Source organism: Artemia sp. Qi Xiang Cuo, chromosome 3, assembly GCF_049724085.1.
Source record: "Artemia sp. Qi Xiang Cuo chromosome 3, ASM4972408v1, whole genome shotgun sequence".
Classification (NCBI taxonomy): domain Eukaryota; kingdom Metazoa; phylum Arthropoda; class Branchiopoda; order Anostraca; family Artemiidae; genus Artemia; species Artemia sp. Qi Xiang Cuo.
Window position 1 is genome coordinate 79,456,081 of NC_142796.1, and position 6,351 is coordinate 79,462,431.

At 34.6% G+C, this 6,351-nt stretch overlaps 1 protein-coding gene across 2 annotated transcripts in view; it reads right to left on the reverse strand.

Annotated features, from left to right (window-relative positions):
* The window catches only part of LOC148954583 (uncharacterized), a 60,997-nt gene extending 58,887 nt beyond the window's left edge, over positions 1-2,110 (reverse strand). The window contains exon 1 of one of the 2 annotated variants that reach the window (XM_089087160.1): positions 2,084-2,110. The gene's annotated coding sequence lies outside the window, so the exon portion shown is untranslated. The other variant, XM_089087159.1, reaches the window with a different exon arrangement.
* Positions 2,111-6,351: the final 4,241 nt, after the last annotated feature.

The window sequence follows — 6,351 nt, forward strand, 5'->3', positions numbered from 1 at the left end:
TTGGAATCCCCCTTCCGCCCAAATTCAAAAATTTCTAAAATTCTACTTTAGAAGCTTTTTAAATATTTATAAAGCACTAATAGATAGAGTGCTAAAAACATAAGAATCGACTTCAGAGGACACGTTATATCACGGGAAGAGGTTTTTAAAACCCCCTTAAACCCAAACTCAAAATTTTCCAAAATTCTATTTTAGAAGCTTTTTAAATATTTCAAAAGCACTAATAGATAGAGCACTACAAATATCAGAATCGACTTCAGAGGACAAATTATGTTACGGGAAGATGTTTTTGGAATCCCCCTTCCCCCCAAACTCAAAATTTTCCAAAATTCTACTTTAGAAGCTTTTTAAATATTTCTAAAGCATTAATAGATAGTGCTAAAAATATCAGAATCAACTTCAGAGTACACGTTATATCACAGGAAGAGGTTTTTAAATCCCCCTTCCCCCCAAACTAAAAAATTTCCAAAATTTTACTTTAGAAGCTTTTTTAAATATTTCTAAAGCACTAATAGATAGAGCACTACAAATTTCAGAATCGACTTCAGAGGACACGTTATATCACGAGAAGAGGTTTTTAAAATCCCCCTTCCCCCCTAACACAAAATTTTTCAAAATTTTATTTTAGAAGAATTTTAAATATTTCTAAAGCACTAATAGATAGAGTGCTAAAAACATCAGAATCGACTTCAGAGGATACTTTATATCACGGGAAGAGGTTTTTAAAATCCTCCTTCCCCCCAAAGTGTTTGGGGCGAAGGGGGATTTCAAAAACATTTTCCCATGACACAAATTGTCCTCTAAAGTCAATTCTGTTGTTTGTAGTGTTCTATGTCTTAGCGGTTTAGAAATATTTAAAAAAGCTTCTGAAGTAGAATTTTGGAAAATTTTGAGTTTGGGGGGAAGGTGGATTTCAAAAACATCTTCCCGTGATATAACGTGTCCTCTGAAGTTGATTCTGAAATTTGTAGCACTCTATCTATTAGTGCTTTAGAAATATTTAAAAAAGCATCTAAAGTAAAATTTTGGAAATTTTTGAGTTTGGGGGGAGGGGGATTTTAAAAACCTCTTCCCGTGATATAACGTCTCCTCTGAAGTTGATTCTGATGTTTTTAGCACTCTATCTATTAGTGCTTTAGAAATATTTTGTAAGCTTCTAAAGTAGAATTTAGGAAAATTTTGAGTTTGGGGGGAAGGGGGATTTAAAAAACCTCTTCCCATGATATAATGTGTCCTCTGAAGTCAATTCTGATGTTTTTAGCACTCTATTTTAGTACTTTAGAAATACTTTAAAAGCTTCTAAAGTAGAATTTTAGAAAATTTTGAGTTTGGGTGGAAGAGGGATTTCAAAAACATCTTCCCATGACATAATTTGTCCTCTAAAAACGATTAGGTTATTTTTATTGGTCTCTCTTGTCAAATCCTTTCCCTAATTAATACAGTTTAAATGGTCTTATCAACAAAGAGATGTCTGGCATGTGCCTGCTACCCTCAAGGGTAAGGGTTTCTAATAAGCAAAGTTGTGACATCACAACAAAACTGGTTTTACTTTGCCATAAAAATAGTCAGCAATGATAGGAAATTAAATGGTTTAGGATTTAAATTGGATTTTGCAATATATTTTAATGAACAAGGTTAAAAGCTGAAGTTGTGTAAGGTAAGCAGTGATTTATAATTATGATAGTAATATTGGATGAAATATGAGTTAAAACAACTAGGCCTAGTAATGTGCAGTAATTTACCATTATATAGAGGGGGGAGGAGTGGAGGTAAGTACTTCAAAGTACCTTCCTGGGACATACCTTAGCATGTACATCCATCCCTGAAAGTCTCATTTTCCAACCCAACCCCTTTCCAAGATAGCCAAAAGTAAGTAAAGTAGAATTTTCACTTTATTTGTAGCCTAAGTAAATAGGCTAATATGATTTGGTAAAAATTTACTGGATGATGTTACTTACCTGGTAGGCTAATCTACCTTATGACTCTAAGAATTTGATATGCTTAATTAGACGGTTTTATATAGTTTGGAAGTGAGAATCCTGTAACTAGTGCTTTTGTCTTAAAGAAAATTCATTTCACCTACATGCAATATTCAGCTTCTTCATAAAACAAATTAGAATAGTGCCGGTATGGCTTCATGCATAGTTGCCAGTATTTGCTTGTACGAATTTGTCAAAATTTCTTCCAAAAGTGCTTTAGGTGTCGTCCACAGACAAGAAGTATGTAATAATACTTCTATGATAAAATATGATAATACTTCTTGTCTGTGGTTATAACGTAACCATTTTACGTTTTATTTCAAAAGTTAACAGCAACCTCATAAGACAATCAAAATATATTTTCTTGTGAATTATTATCGCTTCTAATCAGCAGTTGTACCAAACCAATCCTGCTCAACTCATCCTCAGGGCTATACTGTGGTGTTTATCCTCCCCATTGTATAGTGCAGACGGTTTGATATCATCTATTTTCCCTTCTTGTTTTAATTTTATTTTTGTGTTTAAAGCTTTTTCCAATAGGCAATGTTTAGAAGTCCTCCAAAAAAAAAGTCCCCCCAGATCCCAAATCAAATTCCAGTGAAAGATACCCATCCTGGCTGGTCAAGCACACTATCTCAAAGTTCTAATGATAGCTCCAATTCGGAGAATAGGACAATGATAAATGTAGGGGCTAATGTAACCATAAATGATGATAATGGGTTTCAAGAGGTCCTCTCTAGAAGCTCTAAAAAAAGGAAAAAATCTCCCCAATCAAAAGCATTTCCCCTCTTCCTGCCCAAGATCCTCCCTCCAAAAACTTAGGAATTTACCTTAAAATTACTCCCACTACCCCCTGTGAAATAAAAATGATCACTGCAAGAAGAGTTGCAATTTTTAAATTGCTAAAATCAATGTTCTCTCTTAACATTAACCGTGATGGATCTCTGCTAATAGCTGAAGAAGATCAGAAATCAGCAGGTACAATAATTAACCTAAAATCCCTTCTGAATACCCCAATTATTGCATCTAATTGGAACCCAAAACAATCACCAACAAAAATGGTAGTTTATAATGTTCCCCCAGAGATATCTACTCAGGAGTTAAAAGAAGGCCTCTCAGATAGGGCTGGAAACACAATCCCAGTTGAGGATGTTACCCAACTTGGAAAACCTAACTCTAATGGCATAAAAACTAGTAGATCCTTCTTATTCACAATGAAGGATAAAATTGATATCCCAGAAAAATTATTCCTATTTGGGCAAATCAAACCACACAAAGAATACAAACCTAAGCCTATCCAGTGTCAGAAATGTTTCAAACTGGAACACACGACAAACAAATGCAATGAAATTCTCCAAGAGTGTAGTAATTGTAAATCTTTCCATCCTAAAGAGCTGACAACTTGCAACAACACTCAGCCTACATGCATCAATTGCAAAGGCCCATATGAATCTACAAATAAATCATTATGCCCTGCATACAAGAAAAGAGCTCTAACACTCCAAATATCAACAGAGAAGGCCATCCCATACCCCTTTGCAGCAATGGAAGCAAATGCTGCCCAACAATACCAAATAAAGCCTGTAATGAAACCAAACAAAACCCCCAAGTCAAATGCCCCCAATGCATCAAGCACCCCATATAAAACACCATCTTCTAAGCCCCCTAGCTCAAATCCCTATCAGAAGGAATCACCAAGCCAACAAGCCTCCTTGTCCGGTGAGATGACGTCAGCCTGGCCCCCCTCCCAAGAAGAAACAAACCAGAAACACTACCAGGAATCAATCCCTTAACCAACAAACAGGATGCACAACCAAAAATGCAATCCCCAAATATATGCTTATTCATTCTAAACTGTAATGCAGTTCAGGCCATGAACATACATCAACTACAGAAAACAAAAATTATTGCAGGATTGGAAAAAATCTACATTCCAGATGATATGCTCATTCAAGCAAAAAAAGATCTTGCTTTACTTTTAACAAAGCTGAACATTGATACACAGTCACATGAAGAATAAATCAACAACACAACATATATCAATACTCAAATGGAATGTAAGAGCACTCACAGAAAATAAGCTAAATGAACTAATATCATTTATAAATAATAATTCCATCAATATTACTTGCCTCCAGGAAACTCATTTAACACAAAATCAACAAATTAAGTCTCCGGGATATACTATCCTGAGAAAGGATAGATCTTCAGAGAGAAAAGGAGTTGGGGTAGCTTTATTAGTTAATAATAATATAAAATTTTGTGGCATCAATTTTCCAGATTTTGCAAATGATGTTGATGTAATTGGTATCAGTGTTTGGCTGAATAATTTAAAAACCTACATAATAAGCTTTTATAACCCTAATGGCCAAACTACAGATGCCAAGGATTTCTTTAATTATGTAAATAATTCTAATATGTTAAAAAATATCATTATTTGTGGTGATTTCAATACCCAGAGCCTTTTGTGGGGGAATAAACCAGCAAATAAAGCTGGTAAATTCATTGAGCATATGACTTCAAATAATAATGAATTAGCTGTTGCTACCCCTCCAAACCTGAACACATATTTCAACCCAAAAATTGGCAGATTCTCCACAATTGACCTACAAATTGTGTCATTAAATTTTTTGAACAAAATTTACATAAATAAAATTGATAGTCTATGTACTGACCACTTTGCTATAGTTTGCTCCCTAAATGAACCTGCTGAAACGTTATCTCATACCTCCAAATATATCAACACTAAAGCAAATTGGTCTATGTTCCAAAATAAGCTAAATGATGAAATTACAAGTTTCACCCAAAGTTCATGCATTTCTAACACAACAGTTGACACACATGCTGAAGCCTTGACATTCTTTACTAATAAATACAGCTAATCATGCTATCCCCAAGACAACACCTAAGAAAACATTGCCTAAACAAATTCCTAAAGCATGGTGGACAAATGAGTGCCTAAATAAATGGAGGATAAAAAAGGCAGCTAGGACAGAATTCATTAAAAAACCATCACCTACTACATATTTAAAAAAATTACAAGCAGAATCTAATGTAAAAAGGACTATAATAGATGCTAAATATAAATACTGGAATAATTTTGCAAATAATCTCTCCAGAGAAACACATGAGCCAATTATACATAAAGTCATAAGCCACATCTGTGGGAAAAAGACTTCCCCCAACCCACTCCTGTATGAGCTTATACATAATAATACCCATTATGACAATGATAATGGAAAAGCTAACCTATTTGCAACTCTTTTTGTTAATAAGCTAACATCAAATAATCAAAGCAAACTGTCCAAAATTCCAATGAATCCAAGTTACGAACCACGCCCAGGATCCGAGTACATAACCAATCCATTTTCAATCCAGGAATTGAATAATGCAATACATCACAGTAGGACCAAAACTAGCAGCAGCTATGACAATGTACACCCTACATGGATAAAGAATCTCACATCTTCATACAAACAAGAACTGCTAAATTGTTATAATCACGCTTGGGCATCTTCTAGGTTCCCCAATATATGGAAATGTTCGTCGCTCCTACCAATCCTAAAGAAAAATAAACCAAAAGATAACCATGAGTCTTATTGGCCAAAAATGATTACACCAGTGATGGTGAAAATAATGGAGAAAATGATAGATTAAAGACTCCTCTGGTTTGTTGAAAAAAAAAATATGATCCCACACACTCAAACTGGATTTAGGAAACACCATACCTCAACAGATGCTTTCATTTTGCTAACATTTCTCAAAAAATAATGTCCTAGTGACAGCATCCCCAGATTTTGAAGGGGCATATGACAATGTGAACCACCAAATCCTTTTAAATAAACTTGCAAACCTTGGAGTACCCCTTAAGTTAGTATCCTTCATTAAATCCTTCATACAAGTGGAGAGTGTCATCGTCTGTGTTGGTTCAACCTCTTCACCCCAAAAGACAATAACCAAAGGTCTACCTTAGGGAACAGTCCTCAGTTGCCTCCTATTTGCCCTATATCTCTGGGACATGAACCTACCCCACACGAATCTACAATATGCTGATGATCTGGTGCTATGGTCATCTGGCAACACCTTCCAGATAGCACAGTCAAATCTGCAAAAGTCACTTTTCCAGTTAGAAAAATTCTCTCAACATTAAGATTTACCCATTGCACCTACAATTTCAAAAAAAATCCAATTTCACAGTAAGCGAAACAATGTTAATTCAAAACTAACTCTAAATAAAACAACTATTCCAGAAGATAATTATATTAATTACCTAGGTCTCATGCTTGACCAAAAACATAATTTCCACCTCCACATTTCAAACACAATAAAAAAATGCTATAGAAAAGCAAATATACTTAAAAGACTTTTTTCC